Consider the following 19,512-nt stretch of genomic DNA (forward strand, 5'->3'; position numbering starts at 1 on the left):
AAAGCAGTTTAGTTCAGCTCAAGCAAACATAACAAAAGGGAACACCACCCCTAATTTTTCCATTTGCATCCTATTTAAATTTAAAGAACTCTAAAAGCTTGTTCACGTTAAATATTCAAGAATAAAATACTGACAGAAGCGGTCCTGATTCTGGCCATGTTGGTGCAGCCCTGAGACATGACTTTGTATATAAAACCATATGTGGGAAATTATTATGAATATGAATAAATGAAGGAATTAAAATGCACACTACCCGAGGCCTGTGCTGTGGGTTTTGTGGATTATGATGGCAGATCACTTTAAGGTCATGTCCTATGCTCACCACCATAACACCAGTATACATTTTTAGGTATTTGTCATGGATACAATAACGCTGCTGGGCATCAGCGTATCGATACAGGGACACCAAATACCAATATTTTATTAAATAAATTAAAATGTTCTGGGCATGCTATGAAAAAAGGAGGGCTCAACTCATGCTTACATTAAATCAGCTCAACTGAAAAACCCTGGACACGCTTAGCTTCGATGATTAATCATAGCTAATTGCTGTATTATCAGAAACAGACGGCTTATAACCAACGGCTTGATCACATTTAATTGCAGACTGAGTCCATCTTTTGGTAACATGTATGGCAGGTTTGAATGACAGTGTTAGTGTGGACACATGAAACAGTATTGACAACGTTTAACTTTGACAATATATGACAACATGATAATATTGTATTGAGTATTGTGATACTCTCCTAGCATGGGTGTCTGGTTATTCCCATGTCTGCTATCTAGTAACTAAAAAGAAAGCTGTTTCAACAAAGCTTTTAAAGAACAACTGAAAGCAATCTGATGATGACCGTAACAAACTTGTTTCACAGCTGGAGGCAACAACAACAACAAAAAAAGGCCATTGAGGCGATGAAGGCACGCATACAGGAAATATTAGCAGCTGTTGAAAAGTAAACAAAAGACTCCACCCAGCACTTGATAGCAGCACAGAAAGAGGAAACTGTGAATTAAATGGTGGAAAAGCGGGGTTTAACCGGACTGTTAAAAAGCTCAAGCCAAGATAAGGTGGAGCTAAACTTAGGTCTTAAAATCCCAGGAAAAAAGACCACCTAGGATACGTTTGAGCTTACATTTGGCTCGTGCTGAATGTCTGGATATAATGTTTTTGTATAATTTGCTATTAACAATAAAATGCTGTTCAGGTTTTCTTTCACGATTTACTTTTAATATAAAATCCTACACTACTGAACAAGCACTCGCGCAGCACTGCAGCAGCTGTGTCGCCTTGTATTTAAGTGTTTTTAACCTCTCCAAACCTTTCTGTGCCACCACCACCTCTCGTAGCTAAACTTACAAAACCCTGGCTGACCTGTGAAGCTGATAACCACGTTTGTGCAACACCTTAACCTACACTGCTGTGCGACACTGCAAATTTTCTATCTGCTACCAAGTAAATACAGGGTCAATACTGCCGTTACCAATACCAGTACCGATACTTTCCACAAACAAAGGCAACTTATGTAGTGTGTCATGATTTATGAGATGAATCATTATCAATTTACACACGAAAATTAAGACAAAGACAAAATATCGAACTTACCACACAAGTATCGATACCAATACCGACATAGTATCGATACTAAACGATTGTTGATAGAGCCGCACACCCCTGCTGAATTCCAGTGTCACAGTAAAGTCTTTTATATGCGAATATTTAGTGCGCTAAAAATATTTTTCAGTAAAATGAAACTATTTTACGTGAAACACAGAGCTAGAACGTGAAATTAAGATAAGATAAAACTTTATTAATCCCTCGGGTGGGTTCCTCTGGGAAATTCGGTTAATTAAATATGTAGGAAAGCGGGTCCAGGATCAAAACAAACTTTTCCTTGCTTGTGAGAATCGGATGAACCCAGCATCTCAGTTTCTTCCTCTTCTTGTCAATTTATGTGCATTTTTTACAGCAGATTTTTGTGTTTTGTATTTTGCTCACTGTATAAAGCCCTAAAGTGAAACCAGAAAGTAGGAACATATCCTGGATATATATATCCTGCTTTATAGTTCAAGCCACAGGTGCCATGCTCGTTGGTTCTAGTGGTTTAGGTCTGTGGTCTCTCTGATATTTGTTGCCTACTCACAGTCTGCTGATGGGAAAACAGGAAAGAGGAAGTAATCTGATCTGGGGTCAGTGAGGACGATGTTCCAGGCACATATTACAATCTGAAAAATGGCAGCAGAAGGTCAGGGTTTTAGAGCTGATCTGCGATGTGTCCCTCTCACATACGGAACTCTTAAATGAACCCACAGTCAGGGTTGGGTTAGCAGTTGCTCTTGCTGTTCATTTTCAACCACTGAAGCAAAGCTGGAAAATAAAAATGACGCAGCAGCAGCAGTAGCAGCAGATCAGTCGTCAACATTTGCACCCATGAGCCGATAACAGTTACCCCTCTGTGTGTGTGTGTGTGTGTGTGTGTGTGTGTGTGTGTGTGTGTGTGTGTCCTCTGGGATCGGCATTAGAATAAAGCATGAATAATTTCTTCAGAGCGACAGAGCAGCTGTAGCCCTTTCACATGAAAATGAGCATTGCCCACGACCTCAGAGTACACCCACTTTCTCCCCCTCCCTCTCAGCCTCATCACCCTCACCATCCATTTCTCACTTCAATCGAGCTCAACTCTGGCTCGAAAAAGCTGCAAATGCCACGACTTCTCCTCAGCCCTACGAGCCAAAGAAACCCAGACAACAACAACAAGCTGACGTGTACATCTGTTAATCACGTTTCTGATATTTGCTGAAAACGTCCTGGAATATATGAGCTGACAGAGAGGGATGTTGAGTATGAAAGGAGAGTCAAAGCCTCACTCTGTGTTTTGTAGTGTGAAACTGCTTCTGGCTTGAGCCAGCACCCACTTCCTTCTGCTGTTTCAGGAAGTGTCTTTAAACAATCTGGCCCACAGCAGCAGCAGCTCTAAGTCTGGCCCCCTGATGACACTTAAGAGCTGATATACTAGTCTTCCTACACTTCAGATTCTGACTAACAAATATCTCCTGAAGGTCTTTTAGACCTTTTTAGAACATAAAGGTTGGGTTTGTAGACATAGGATTAAATATAGTGAAGCCTGACTTGTTTAAACCAACCATCACACAGCTCTTTAATGAAATGAAACAACCACAGAAGTAAAACAGCACACAAACCACTCAGTTCACCAGTGAAGAGAAAGTTGGCAGTCACATGTTGACAGGTGAAAACCTCTGTTTAGACACATTGGATACTGACTTGTCAGGGATATTTCCTTAACAGCCACGATTCAAACAATACCTGATGATGGCTTTTCCAGCATAAACGTAAGACGAGTACAGTTCCGGACATTAAATAAACACACAAAGGGTTACTGAATACTGTAGGGCTTTCAAACGTGAACCAGTGAAGCCGCGGAGGTCTTTTCTGCTCAGGATTATGCTGCAACACAAAAAGATGCAGAAAAGAAGTGTCTTCAGCTTTGGAAGACTAGAAGACAATGAAAGCAGAAGCGAGCTGGCAGTGTCAACTTGCGAGTCTCTCTTTGATGGAAACTGTAAGCACTGGTTCCTGCACCATAAAGGAAGTAATCACTGAAGACTTGCTGCTGAAGAACAGAAGCCTTAAGCCAACAAACACAACACAGGGCTCTTAAAACATCTGCAAGCTCCGCCGCTTCAAAAGGAAATGACCTAACTATTGTTTAATACAGCAATGCTGCAAAATACTACAAACACTGGGTGTGTATCTAACACCTGCCAATCTGCAGCCACTGTGGTAATGCCTGTTGAAAGGCGTCAGCAGGCAGCCATGACTTTTATAAATTGTGACAAAGACATCAAAACAAATTTGACTTTTTAAGCATGTCCTGCACGTGACCCATCCAGTCTCTTTTTAAGGTTCTCTGGAAAGAAACAAGTAGCTCCTTCCAACTATATATGACCATTTAAATTTGTACTTGTATATTATCATCATCGTCTCTTTCTCATTATATCTATCCATAAACTTGTATTAGACTCCTTCCACAAAGTTTTACAGCCTCCTCCGAAGTACATAGATGTGAACTCACATGGTAAGCTGCGGCAGCCAGAGTTGTTAGTCCTACACTGACCACCATAGATTATGAACTTAAACTCGGAGTGGAAAGAAAACAACTCAGTCGACTGCAATCTCCAATCAACTGAGATCTAGTGGTGAGATTTTACATACTGTGAACTATTTTATATTAAGTTGGCATTCGATACACCATTCCCAAATTCTGCTGTAGACTGGCTCTTTGGGGAAAGGGACAGGTCAACAAATCTATTAAGGGCCATTCTGCTGTGCTTTGTTCACAAAGTGAGACTCAAGATCAATTCTGTCTTTTAAAAACCCATCTAAAAAATACAATACACAAAATCAAATGTGATATTTGGCACATTTGACAGCACTACAACACCAGGATGGTGGCATTTGTCATTACTAAAAAGCAGCAAATCCATGTTTTTTCTTTGTCCTTAAAAGTTGTCAAAACTCAGTCTTTTTAAGTTGGCTTGTGCTCTAATTGTGGCTTAAAATAAGATTTTAACATGAATTCAGAGACTGAACTGCCATTAAATTCATCATGTGGGCACAAACATCAGGGAGTTTTGAAACCACCTTTTGTTTTTTGCTAACTATTCTTCATCCTTTTCTCAATCACGACCCTTTATCTACTTACTAAGTATGTTTGTAATGACTAGGGGTGCAACAATACACAAAATTCACGGTTCGGTTCGATACTTTGGTGTCACGGTTCGATATTTTTTCGATACAAAATAAAATGTTCATGCCTTTTTAATTTGTCATTTATTAAAATTATGAATATATATTTTAACTCAAAAGTACAGTTTTTAAATTTAACCCTAACCCTTGTGCGTGTTTTTTATTTTGACAGCGAATGCGCACCTGTGGACCACTTATGTGCAGCCCTGGTTATTTAGCTCATCATATCGCAGCCACAGAAATTATTTTGTCCATGAAACCATAAAGCTGCACTTTCTTTTTGCCTTATAGTCTGATTTGTCATAACTTTTCCGTTTTGTGGTAAGCTTTTCTTTGGCTGTCACTTCTTCACCCTGACCTGTCTTATTTGGCTCAGCAGAACTGAAATAAATCCTGCTGCTTTTACACACGCACTCACATAAGCTCAGCGATTCTCTGCGCGATCAACCTCTCACATGTTTAAGCTGCGGGAGATTTCACTTGTCATGTTTGCGTAGTAAGCTAACGATTAATAAGACGATGTCAGAGGAATTGGTGCACAAATTATCATCACTCACAGATCAGTGCTGTCGCTCTCTATACACAGTTCGCGCGATTGCAAAGTGAAAGCAAAAAAACAAGCGCAAATTCAAACGCGATTTCAATATGTCACATATTGACAGTGGCTCACCGATGCCAATGACATAATTACCCAGCTACATTTCCGAAAGAATGCAAAAGCATTGACATATATTTTTCCTTCCTACGATAGGCCGACGGGCAGGGCAGAGATAGATTTTGGTAGCCCGACTGGAAAAATCGCTAGCCCCGGGACGTCGGGCTAGTGATTTTGCGAGCCCTGTATCTTATTGAGGAATCACTCATCTTTGGAAAAGAGAGTTTATTACAGAGAAATGTCTCTTTCCAAAATAAAAGCTATACTATCCGCTTCTTCTGGGCTATATTCTCAGCAGCATATTAAACATATCAGGTCTCCATAAGGCGAATCCTGTGCTAACGGCTCTCTAAATGACTCGGGTAAAGTTTGTAGCATGCATGCTTGTTGTTTTTGTCTTTGCACTAGGATGATATTGGTGTAAATGTGCAGTCATATTCGTTGTGTTCCCACTAGTGCTTTCAGGTTAACCTCGTTAAAATGACCTTAACGCCACAACACGGCAAATCTCCGTTAACGAGCTACCCCTGATAGCCCCGTGCATGGGGCTAGACAGCCAACACGTTAACGAGCTAACTGCGCTAACACGCTAGCTCCCACCCATGTAATTGAGCATTGCACGGCACATCCAACATACTGTTTTACTTTAGTCCATGAGCGCTTACCTTCAGGGTCATACGTCACATGAAAACCAAAATAATTCCAAACGCCAGATCTGAATGAGGTTCAATTTGCCATGTTGCAATCTCTGATCTAATGACTTTAAAGCTCGAGAAGATGAATTTGGTTTCAGCAGGTGGTACCGTGCACTCGTTTTAGAACTCGTGGTGATCGAGCCTTTCAGGCAGTGGCACCACAGTTGTGGTATTCTCTTCCACTGTCTCTATGCTGCACGGACTCCATTGATCCTTTTAAAAAACAGCTGAAGAAATTTTTATTTAGAAAAGCATTTGATTAATTTCCTCTTATGTTGTTTTTATTGTTTTACATTGTTTTATATTTCCATTTCTTGTGTTGTAAAGCACTTTGTGATTTTTAGCTGTGAAAAGCACTATATAAATACATTTTACCTACTTACTTATAACTCTCCACAATCCCAATATCAGCAGTTTTAATAAAAGTGGGTGATGAGCAAGAAAAGAGAACTTTCTAAAATCAACACTCAGGGCTTTAGTTTCTTAAACATTCAGTGAAAGGAAGGACTCATCACGCCAACTGGTTGCTAGCAACTAAAGCGATCAGAAGGCGGCTTCTGGTGTAGCACCCTCATTGCGACTCTGGACTCTCCTCCTCCTCCTCCTTTACACACCCACTATGGATAACGATGTCATCTGCAAACATAGTTCACAAAGACTAGACCGCACTGACAAGCAGTAGGGCAAATCAAAATTTAAAAGAAATTCTAAATAAATTTCTTATTTGTCTTGCAGGGAGAAATCAGTATATCATTCCTCAAGGTTTGCATCCTCCTATTTTCCCTGCCTGTCTGCAAACATTTGTCTCCAGCTCGCTGCTTCCCAAATATCTGAGCCAGTTAATACCTTCTCTGCCAGAAAAAGCAACAACATCTCCTCAAGAGGTGTCCCATCATACCCAAACTGCACCTCTCCAAAATGGTGTCAAATATAAGCCTGTGTGGTTACAATGGTGGATTCTCATATTAAAAGCATAATGAGATCACCACGTGTAAAGGTCAGTCATTCCCCAGGCTTCAGACTGCTCTGCGCTCAGTGTCAAATGCTTTCTTTTCTTACATTAGGCTCTGTTTGATGTCACTGAGAGCTGACATCTTGGCTCCACCCACCTGCAATTCAAGCCATCTGTTTATGAGGGGCAGCCAATGAGAAAACAGATGGCTTTTAAAGGGACAGAAGCTAGAAAGGATCTGAAAAGAAACTCCAAACTTACTTTACTTACTTAATTTGGAGAAAATGTTTTTGGTGCGCAAGTTCAAAGGATTATTTTTCTTTGTTCCCTGAAAGAGACTCAAGAGAACAATCAAATAAATCAATATTTTGTGTTCTGATAGAAGGATAATAGTGGTCTACACACCTGAATCAAATGATTACTTCATTACCAGGCCTCTGCAGAACTTCAAGACATGTTGAGGAAATAATTTAGCCATTTAAATCAGCTGTGATAGATCAAGGACACATCTAGAACCTGCAGGACACCGGCCCTTGATGCCTGGGTTTGGACACCACTGGGGTAAGCAATGGTGAAGACTTAGATCACAGAGGACTAAGCAACAAATTCGGACATTCAAAACTGCATATTATAATAGCTGTAGTGGCGGGAATACATTTTTCCTACTCTATTTGACAGAGGCTTTATTGATAGCAAAGTCATTATCGAATTGGCTTACTGATGTGTTTCTTTATCGAGTCCCTTTATTGATTCTTAACCTGGTTTTACATGAGGAAACAAGTATACCCACGCACATTTTCAGTGTTGATACAACTGCTTTATTATCTGAAATCCTTCTCCCACATTTAAAATGGAGGAGGTGAAAAAATATTTGCATGACGATCGTTTTCATTCATGTTTCAGCATGTTGCTGTTGGCTTCACCTCAACTGAAATAAGTTACAGAAAATATAATGAGCCAGAACCTGCATGGATTAATAAAGCTGATAAAAGCACATAAAAGTCTCATTCTTTGGAAAAATTTGGAACCGGTTTCAAGTGACACTCGTTTTCAGTTTCCATCTGAAAAACCAGTGCAGACATGGTCAAATCAAAGCATCTAAACTATTTTATAGCCAACTCGTCATTACAATTTTACACTAGCTTGAAGCAGAACTTTTCAAATTCCTCTTAATCAATCTGAACTGGTCTCCTTGTATTTTACTAACTATTTATTTTATTAAGTTTGCTCGGGTAGCTGTAGCTAGGCGGTAGAACAGGTCATCTGCTAAACTGATGACTGGTGCCAGTCTGCATGCTAAAGTATCCTTGGGCAAGACACTACCGTGTAAGGACTTTATCTAAACTCTAAGTCTACTACAATATGGTTAATTTCTTACCAGAACTTTTCTTTGTGGTTTAAAAAGAACTGTTCACAAAAGATATTTGTAGAAGAAACTAAATAACTCTTGCAAATCTGGAATTAAAATTATTTCCTTTTCTTTTCCTGAACAGAAGTAAGATATGGTAAAAATAAGATACGTATCAGGTTAAAATTACACTCACCAGACTTTCAGGTAGACCTGTTCAACTGTATATCAGAGATTAAAGGTCAGTACAATTGCCACATAAGCATGGTATGCATGCATGCATGCATGGTATTTAAATGTGAATAACATTTGGTTTGTATACTCTACTGCAAGAAAGCTTTACATGTCTTTCAGTTTCTGTTGATCAGTTGGAACTGCAACAGACATGAAGACATCTTTGCGGGAAACTGAAATGTAACCTTAAATTACCTTTAGAATATTTGTTGGTGCCTCTGTGAGATAACGTCTCGTTACACAGTACTGTATAAAAGTCTCGAGTCACCGCTCATTTCTTTATTTTGTTTGTCATTGTCATGCTGGAACATGAAGCCACTGCCAAGGTGCTTTCCAGATGATGGTACTTTACTGTGTTCATAATTCATTAATTTAGACACAGACCTCCGACACCACTGGCTGAAAGCAGGATTGCTGGATTTTTTTTTCTCACTGTTAAAGACGTGACTTTCAAATACAGTTCATCTCTTGTAGACAGTTCTCTTTTTAGGCTTGCCACTTCTTTGACCTCCGATTGTCCAATTTCCTCTGATTTTTAAAAGGACAAACTGCACACCATGCTGAGATATGCAAAAAATTTCAAGTAACATCTCTTTGGGAATCAACATGTTTGTGAAAATAAATACTATTTTGTTTTTTGGAATTTTCCATGGACTTATCTTTGGCAATTTTCATAGATTCAACTAAAGAAATGGAAACAAATGTTGTGTTTCTGTGGCGGGATGATAGTAAAAAAGTGCCTAAAGATACATTTTAAAATTGATTCTTTGCTGAGCTGTCTGTTGTGTGCAGACACAACACTGGTTCATCCCTTGAGTAAGGAGCCTTTTGTGCTCAAGTGATTCATATGTCAGTGTTACATGGGTTAACAAAAAAAAAGGGAAAAAAAACTTTTGAAAACCTTCAGAAAGCCTGGAGAACTATTGTTCAAGAGCACTTAAAAAATGAAAGAAAGGTCTGGCTCCATGGAAGCAAAATATAAAGAAGTGAGAGGTGGCTCAAGACTTTGCTCAAAGTAGATATTATTAATTTAACTTTAAATTAGTTTTACACTTGTATCAGACCAGTGCTTGGTATCAGCAGATACCCACAGTCTAGTTATTGGTGTAGTAACTTCTCATTAGTCGCTGATCTCAATAAATGAAACCAGAACTAGCAGATGTGATGAAACGTTTCTCTTTGGTTTTATTCAGTTTTGCTTATGTCCTGAATCCCAGCAAAATGCTGATGGCAGCGGATCTACTAGCTCATCTCCACTGTCTTTCCATCTTTGTGTTTAACATGACCTGATAACATCGAGGGTTTATGGAGCGATGTATTTTGATGAAGAGGATGACACAGCTCATTACCAACCGGCCTCCTCCTCCTCATTATGTAAGCTACATACTTCTCCTCCTGCATGTATTAAAACAGACGGGTAATGAGACAACAGAGAACATCTGCCACGACCACCGCCGCACACGTGCTCGCTGTATACATGACGAGAGCGCAGAGGGAGACGCGGATGAAGATGAATCAACGTGCTGCCGCCTGACCCCCAGCTCGGCACTGAGTGGGAGAGTTTGATGAGTCACCACGCGCACACACAAATATAACAGACAGAGGAGGGCAGTGACCAGATGGCTTCAAATCACATCAATCTGTCAATACAGACAGAATCAATACGCCATCTTTCTAAATTCAGGGACTAAATTTATTTAACTTGACATGCGAAGCCTCTTCACTCGAAGGTAATTAACGATCAACAGCAAGCAAGTGTATTTGCCGCTCTTCTTTCTCATAAACTGGATTTATTTAGAGGAAGTTAACCCTCAAATGTGGCCAATCCTGAGTCATAATCAGAATTCCCTCTTTTTCTGTTAGTTACTGTCTCCATTACTCGGTTTAACTGCTGCACAGGCAAAGATGTAAACAAAAAACTGTAAGAAATCATTAAAAAAAAATCACTGTTTCAAAGCCTCCCTGACTTCTAAAATATTACATATAAACTCAGCGAACACTTCACCAGACGGATACAGCTGTTCAACTGCTCGTTAACACACAAATTTTAACCAGCCAATCACATGGCAACTGCACATCAGGATGTGGAAGAAAGGTGATTTAAGTGACACTGAATGTGGCATGGCAGCTTGTCTGGGTAAATCAGAAACTGCTGATGTGCTGGGATTTTCCCACACAATCATCAGGGTTTACAGAGAATGGCCAACAAGGGAATGGCCAGACTGCTTTGACCTGAAAGGAAGGCAACAGTAACTCAAATATGCACTTTTTACAATCAATGTATGCAGAAGAGCATCTCAACAGTAGAAGACCACACTGTATGCCACTCCGGTCAGATAACAACAGGAAGCTGAGGCCATGGTTCACACAGGCTCGCTAAAACTGGACAATAGAAGATTAGAAAGATGAGTCAGAATTTGATGTAAACAACATGAAAGCATGGATCTGTATGGCTTCATATCAACAGTTCAGACTGCTGCTGATGGTGTCATGGTATAGGGGATATTTTCTTGACACACTTTAGGCCCCTTAGTACCAACTGAGCATCGTTTAAACACCACAGCCTACCTGAGTATATTTACTGACCATGTCCATTCCTTGACATGGTCCCTGGACAGTGCACCATCTTCTGATAGATGTGGAGCCGATAAATGTGCTGCAACTCTGCAATGTTATCATGTAACGTTGACCAAAATCTCTAAGGAGTGTTCCCAGCACCTTATTGACACTACAACATGAAGAATTAAGACAGACCTGAAGGATGTAATACTTTCACCAAAGCAAAGTAAAACACACTCAAACTGCCTAAATGTAACACCTGTTCCACACAAATGTGTGATTATAACCTATATACTGTAATTTGTTTATATATATATACTGTTAATAAACCAGACTAAACTTTTAGGGGTCTCTTTACATGCCTGAAATCAAAGATGCAAAAGCCAGCTGGAAGACTTATTTGCTCATCATCTGGCACCAGCATTGAAGCTAATTTAAATCCATTCATACACACTCGCATTGAAGGCCTTATTTCCTGGCAGGTCACCCTCCACGACCACCACCACCACCTCCTCCTCCTCCTCTAGAGCATCATCAGCTCTTCAGAAATCGATGTCCAGCTGACCTTGAAACTCAAAACCAGCAGAAAAAAAACTGCAGTAAAGTGCGCGGACCACATGTGCCAGCATCCACACGCAGTAACGCGAGAACAAATGGCCATGTTGATGCGTGCATGAGCCGCAGCATCACTGCTGTAAGCACGCCCAGCGGTGTCATAGCAGGACACTGTGTATGTTTACACTCCTGTCACACACACAGAGGCACGGGGTTGTAGGAAAACGCATCGTTTTCCTCAATAAGTTACGTAATAGAGGCAGCAGCGTTTCTGCGCTCTGACCCGCCTGCCACACTCAAGAAACCACCTACACATCTTAATATGTCCTGTCAGTACAACATTGAACACTTCAGCGCATTTATACCCCCCGTGCTGTCTTAGTTAATGTCCTCTGCGTCTGACGTTAGACGTCAGTTACAAGTTTTATCTGTGAACTGTCTTCTTCACTGAAACCAAACCAACGCTTCCGTTTCCCAACTTACACTCAGCACTATAAACACTGACAAAATCCGCAGAAATTAGCTCTAAACAGCCGACAAAAAACATCTTAATACGGCGTCACCTAAATTAAGGTTTACCGTAAATAAACTCTACTTACCGGCTCGGCTGCGTGCGGGATTAAATATCCGATTAACGAGCAGAAACACAAACTGTTAGCAGGAGAGCGTCCTCAAACTGCCGCACTGTTTCCTTCACTGCTTCTTTCTGGCTGCAGCAGCCAAAGCCGTCGGCCACGCCCCCTCCGCACAGCACGCCGGTAGCGTCATCACGCAGACCTTTACGCAATTTACGTTACTATTTTTTTTATACAGACTGACAAAAATTAAGAAATTATCTTCCTTAATAATAAGAAACTGTTAAACGTTGAAATAATAAAGCTATTTATTTTAATGTTTGTATTTTTTAATCTCCTCGTATTTTATTTTGATTTGTATTCACCGAGAGAATGACTAACTTGAAATGCTTCCTCTTATCTTCATCAGTGCTCTTCAATTTGTAATATTATTTGTTAACAGGATTTCTGATTTGTTACTTTTCCACAGTTGACTTGTCTTGTTTTTACAATAATTTGCTTTGACTGCAGCCTTCAAAAAAATAAAAAAAATAAAAAATAAAGACTGTATCTCTATATAACTTATATACAGTCAATGGCTGAGAGTTCAGCAGCAATATTCAATAAGTTTACATCAGACTGGGTCCATGTTACCAGCCAAACGGGTAATCATAAGAAAGTTTTGAATTCCGTATGTACGTATTTGGGTGTTAAGGTGACATTTTTGCAAGAAAAAAAATTATATAATTAGTTATAAAAAAAACTGAACACGTATGTATTTAAAAAAGCATAAATAAATAACCGTGTTAGAGTTACTACAGCAACAGGTTGTAGCTCACTGTGCCATTTTTGAACACAACGTTGGTGCTTTTGCCTCATTTTTAAATTAGTAATCCCAGTAGAACAGTCTAAGCAGAGACTTCAGTGCTTGGCAAACAATCAATAGAATCAATATAATTATAAAATAAATAAATAAATGTCAACTTCAGGAAAAAACTTGACTTGATTTTGTGTCTTTAGGCTATTGTTAACAGCAAGCATGAGGTTAGTGCATATGTGTTTTTATTGAAGGGATTATTGCAAAGGAAAAAAAAACTTCTCCTGGGGAACTACTGCTCAAGACCACTTAGCAGTAGTTAACGGGATCTCGTTTGTAATGAGTTGGTGGAATGCTGCTCATAAATATGAGTAGGTGTTACTGACTTCTATATAATTATTTATTAAATACACAGAAGGAAAATTTTAAATAACAGTAATAAACTACTCGGTCTCTCTGACAAAAACATGGGAGTTTAGTTGAACCAGGAGGGGGCGATATTGCTCTTCTTACCATGAGTTACATGCAGGGTATTTCTTACAATATCAGTCACAATTATTTATTTATTTATTAAAAACTGCTGAACCCACTCAATTCAATTCAATTTCATTTATACAGAGGCGAATCACAACATTTTCCTCAAGGCGCTTTAGATTGAAGGGTAGAAAGCCTACAATAAAAAAGAAAAAACCTCAACAATCAGACTACCCCCTTTGAGCAAGCACTTGGCAACAGTGGGAAGGAAAAACTCACTTTTAACAGGAAGAAACCTCCGGCAGAACCAGGTTCCGGGAAGGGCGGCGATATGCTGCGACCTGTTGGGGGTGAGGGGAGGAAGACCGGACAAAAGACACGCTGTGGAAGAGATTAACAATAACTATTAATTAAATGCAGAGCGGTGTATAAACACATATCTGATTCAGCCCTTAGTATATGCTCTATCAAAAAGTTCAGTTTTAAGCTTAATCTTAAAAGTAGAAAGAGTGTCTGTCTCCTAAATCCAAAATAGGAGCTCAATAGAAATAAGACACTTCATGGGGGCAGCTGAACCTTGTGCATAACAAATATTGAAAACTCATGCCTGTTGTAGACAAAAACCTAAAAACATTGAATGTGTACTTCTGTCTTATTTAGGTCATTTTTGTAGTCGCAGAAAATCATTTGAATTCATTTTATCCTTAAATTATTTTAACTCTCTATGGCAATGATTTCAAATTTTCAGACAAAAAAATATTTCAACCTACTTTTTGGGAGCTTGGGCTCCTTGTTCATATGTGAATCAATACATTCGTCCCTCCCACCAACAGAACTTGGTTTGTTGCCTCAGGGATGATGATATTAGTCTTAGCAGTAGCTAGCATGGATATTTGGCCCCTGAAAGGACCTACTCCCAGAGGTCAAAGGTCAAATCATCTGCTACTCATAATTTTACTTAACACTGAGGTGTTTTGTGTCACAAAATAAGTAAAGAAATGAAAAATAAATTTAAGGGACAGTGTAATCACCTAAAATTTGCCTTGGTTTGAGCTCCATAAAGCAGGGATACCAAACTCAATCACAGAAAGCGAAAAAACTGAAATGACGCTTTAACGTTTAGGCCAAACAGGATGAACATTTATTAAATAGACCAAAGGTCACCGTGTTTTGAACAGAACTGTGAAGAGAAAGCCATCATCCAGAAAAGCATTAGAGTCTTTAAGTGATGATGTGATGAACCCTGCTTCCAGGCCCCAACTACTTTGCATTTAATTGGCTGTTGTGTTTTTAACATATCTTAATGGTTTGTATCTTGTTCTATTTAATCTCAACAAGCCCCTAAAAACAGTGAGTAATCACTGTCGGCCTCTCTCGGTTTTTATTACCGCTATTCATTTTAAAGCTCAGCTTTTAAACCCTTACAATGTAACTACAGTCCAGCCCATGCAGCAGTATATTAATGACTAACCTCATATACTGTGGATGGATTATCTCAGTTGTTCTCATAACTGAAGTTTGGTCAATTTACAGCATCCTGCCATGCGACTGTATTTGTCCCTAACCATCGGGAACTCTAACTTTTATCAAGTCGAAGAAGTTAGCCTTTGTCCTCCAGATTCACTGTTATATTATGCTAACATAGCTGTGTTGCTAGCGATCACGTAGCTCATTATTATAAACCAGCTAGCCCAACTTCAGTAACCCTACATACGTCACTGCTGTTTACTTTCCTGTCTTCATTTATGTCAGAAGCAGAGCTGTATGTTTTAATTTGTTTCAGAAATCTGTCAGTCAGAACATGGTACATTATATTCAGATGGAAACTAGTGAACTAACTCACCTGCTAACTTCTAACTCCGTAAAATTTCATAATTCTGTTTTCATAGATGCCTGGATGTTGATCTTAATTGTTACACCTGGTAGAGCAGCCACACCCTTAATTTTATTACAGATGAAAGAATTTAGACAGTTTTTTTTAAACTCTCAGTGATGCCGCAGTGATCGTTTGACTTATGGACCTGCAGCAGAGTTTGGGCCCAGACACAGCAAATTACGTCAGACTTAAAGATCCGATAGTCTGGTATCTCCTCGCTATGTTCAGTTAAAACACATTTATGCAGCACGACATGAGAAGAACTTTAACACAAAATAACACGTTGTCGCGTAACATCTTAGACATAAAATTGACATTAAAAAACAAAGCAAAATAGCACGGTCAAACTGTAACACAATGACAAATGATAAAACACCCCTGAGCAATCCGGCTTCCACAGTACAGGCTGCATGTCTTATATAATATATTTTCTTTACACAGGACATCATCAATAATAACACGAAAAAGTTCTCTTCTCTCCTTAGAGTTTGGTCTTTTCTCTTGGCATTTTGTGCCATGGTACAGCATGTGGCTCAGAGGGTGAGGAATAATCCACGGGACCGGGAGTCAGAGATGATGTTTGGGGCTGATGGTCAATCTGTGGCAAAGCTCTTGAAATGGAGACCAGTCCAAATTGCTGCTCTACAATGTTAGATCAGTTTTTAAAGTTACTTACACACTTGATTTCAGTCTCAACAATCCGGGGAAGGTATCCGCAAATGTATTCATAACTTTGCTTTGGTAGCAGCATCGCTCTCTCTGCAAAACAGATAACTGACACACAGGGGTGTGTCTAAATGAGAACATGCCCAGCAAACACTTAACTCTCTCTCAGTCAAATAGCATGAATATTATTAAGTCTAATTACTGTGTAGCTCTGCTTGTTTTCTTTTAGGTGTGACTGAAGCTACTGCTGTCAGTAAAATTAATGTCCTTGTCTGTTCTAAGGTTGCTGTTGTGGCAGAGATTGGAGGGAGCACTGTTGATGAAACCACAAGAAGAATGATGCCCTTCATTACTGTAAGTGCTCTTTTCAGGCAATATAATTTCGTTGGGCGCCATGGAAAGCGAGAATTTTGAGGGCTTAAAGTTTTTGAAGTGCTATATGGTAAGCTCATTAGTTGTAAGATATTTTCTTGATGTTTGAATAACAGATGCTCACTACAGCTGTAGTCGTTCTGCCAAACAATTTAATCAGTCACTTAAGTTTTTTTATACTCTGATTTTGCATTTATGTAAGGTTTTATGCAGTGTCACAGTATAAATATAAGCATGTTTAAAAGGGAAAAGACAACGACAGCTGTGTCTTTAGATTCAGTAATATAGTCTCACTTTCTTGTGGTCAATATCCGTGCTTTACAGGCAGCTTGAAAAAAATGCTCTTACCAGCCAGATGAAGAAAAAAGAGGCAGAAAAGGCAGGTTTATTGGTGCAAGAGCTAGAGGAGGAACCCGCATGGCAAGGGCACAGTGACTTGTGCAAGAGTGGTATACCTTAGTGACTAGGTTTAGATAGACTGTACAAACTGTGGAGGTAAAATTAATTACAACTGACTGACAACTGACTTAAAACTCACTGACTCTGATGCTGCTGCCCGAACAAATGGCTGGAAAGCAGATTGAAATTTCCACAAGAGACTTGGAGAAGATATTCCGCATCTTGGTGTAGACATTAAAGTAGTCGTTCCCAAACTTTATCTGATGGCCCTATTATATATTCGGTGCCCACCTGGCACACACCTCAAGAAGTAGAATCTGTTCTCTTTTTGTTTGATGTAGTCGTTGTTACATTTCCAGACTTCTCCCTCCTTTCTCAGCATATAAACCGTGCTTTGTTTACTCCTGTTCCTCCTGAAATCCACAATCATCCATTCTTTTGTGTTCATTATGAGGTGATTGTTTCTGCACCATGCAACAAACTGGTTAACCACTTGCCTGTTCTAAGCTTTGTCCATCACTGAGACACTGTCTTTTAAACAGTTGTCTTCAATTCAGATGATATAAGGTAAAATATTTCTCATTAACTTGATTTTTGAGCGCCTACTTGGTTAATCCTTTTGTAAATAGCTTTTCTGTTGCCATGTGAGTTCAGTGTAGGGGGTCAAACAACTTGATCAGCACAACCTCCAAAACAACTCAAGTAGTATCGTAAATCTGATGTTGTTTGTTAAAAAAGGCACTAATATTTTTTTTCCAGGACCAATGATCGGTGAATGAGTGAAAAGCTGTGGTTCGCTGCATTTCTTTTTCTTTTAAACTGTATCACATTGATTTGTTATTTTTTTGTGTATACATTGGACATATTAGTTAATATGTTATAAACAAAAAAAGTATTATATTAAAAAAGCATACTGTTAAAATTTCATATTAGTCTGTATAAATAAAAAAGATAAACTGTCTTTGTTGTACAGGTGATTTAAATTATAGCTTACTGTATTATCCAAAATCCCATCTGGACAAACACACTTGGGGCCACCATGGAAACTGAGGACAAAAATAGCTGGGTCCCAGGCGGGTAACCGAAGTGGGTCCGAAATATCAAACATGCTTCTACCCATCTGGGCCACACACATGTTCTTTTGGCTGGGCCTGATTTGATTAATCCAATTGGACAAACACATTTTGGGCCACCATGGAAACAGAGGACAAAATTAGCTGGTTTCCCAAGTGGGCCCCAAATATTAGCCCTGCTACTCCACATTTGGGCCCCACTTGTGTGTGTTGACTGGGTGGGGTGTTCCACTGAATTTATTTTCTAGGTTTTAAACATATTAAGAAGAAAAAAGACTAATGAAAAGACTTCGAACGCTTGTTAATGACCCAGACAAAGTGTGTACACAACCATTTACCTAAAAATGCAATCTGCCTTTGGTGGTTAGCAACTGTGACATTCAGTAGTGCCCTCATTGTTTTGACACACAAAACAAAAACAAATGACTCTCCTGCACACCAACTACACAAAACCATACAAAAAACTACACCCTCAAAACATGCCAAATTACACAAACCTCAAAACTCAATATAGCGCGCTCTTTCGCGCTGATGCGCAGTGTGCAGGGGTGTTCCAGTCATCTTAAATACACGATGATTCCCCAGAGGTAACAACCAAGTTTAACTTTTTGCCTTTAACTTTCTTAGCATAAAGAGTGAACACACAGGATGATTTTATTTTTGTCACCGGGTGGTGTTGAGGTCTGAATCTGAGGGCAGCTCCTGTAATCACAAAGAGAAACGAATCATCACAGTCTCTCAAATGTGAAGTTCACACAGCTGGAATAAAGCTGAACCCTCGCTGTCCTCTCACACTTAAGGATCTGAAGTTCCCTTTTTTCAATTCTGTTGACAGCTGTGAACTGTTTGTTAAAAAGGCCAAAACTCTATGTACATACAGATTATCTTGTATAATATTTATCCACAGTGTGTGGTACAGTTATGTCAACATCGATCAAAATCTCTGAGGAATGTTTCCAGCATCTGATAAAGTGGTCAGTGAATGTAAATTGTAAAATCTCACAGAACAGCTCGTGCTCTTACAGATTACCAGTCTAATACATAAGATGAGCTACAGCCCACATTGCTTTCGATCTACTGATTTTGTTCCACACAAATGTGTGATGTGGTTTCAGTTATGTTTAAAGATAAATTCCCATAGATTTAAATCAAGGATGTATGGAGTGCCGGCTCTATTTATTATTTTTGCCCAGCAGAGGTCGCCTTTGTTAAGGAATTAAAACCTTCATGCTCTTTGGTTCGGTTTCTGCAGTTAAATAAATAAATAAAAAAGGTCCAAATGCACAGTGATTTATTATATATCGCGTCATTTTATTGTTTTTCGTCCTGCTTTCACTCATCATAAGGTCGCCGATGAGTGCTATACATTTGCAGTCATTTCTTAAGGCTATAAAACTCTCTATGCAGTAAAGCTACAGGTAGCAATAAATCCGTTGTTCAGTCACAGCACTTACATCCTCACATCCTTCATCTATATGATTAATGTCCAGCTGCGTTGTAATGCTCATCGTTGCTCTC

At 39.3% G+C, this 19,512-nt stretch overlaps 1 protein-coding gene across 11 annotated transcripts in view; it reads right to left on the minus strand.

Moving 5' to 3' along the window:
* inpp4ab (inositol polyphosphate-4-phosphatase type I Ab) overlaps window positions 1-12,489 on the minus strand; it is a 77,494-nt gene extending 65,005 nt beyond the window's left edge. For 10 of the 11 annotated variants that reach the window (XM_086284276.1, XM_086284275.1, XM_086284273.1 and 7 more), the window contains exon 1: window positions 12,363-12,489. The gene's annotated coding sequence lies outside the window, so the exon portion shown is untranslated. The remainder of the gene's footprint in view (window positions 1-12,362) is intronic. The other variant, XM_086284266.1, reaches the window with a different exon arrangement.
* Window positions 12,490-19,512: the final 7,023 nt, after the last annotated feature.

Source organism: Aulonocara sp. 'chitande type north' Nkhata Bay, linkage group LG23, assembly GCF_057382095.1.
Source record: "Aulonocara sp. 'chitande type north' Nkhata Bay isolate Kocher_YH1m ecotype deep benthic linkage group LG23, A_spYH_male_GT1.1, whole genome shotgun sequence".
NCBI classification, from domain to species: Eukaryota; Metazoa; Chordata; class Actinopteri; order Cichliformes; family Cichlidae; genus Aulonocara; species Aulonocara sp. 'chitande type north' Nkhata Bay.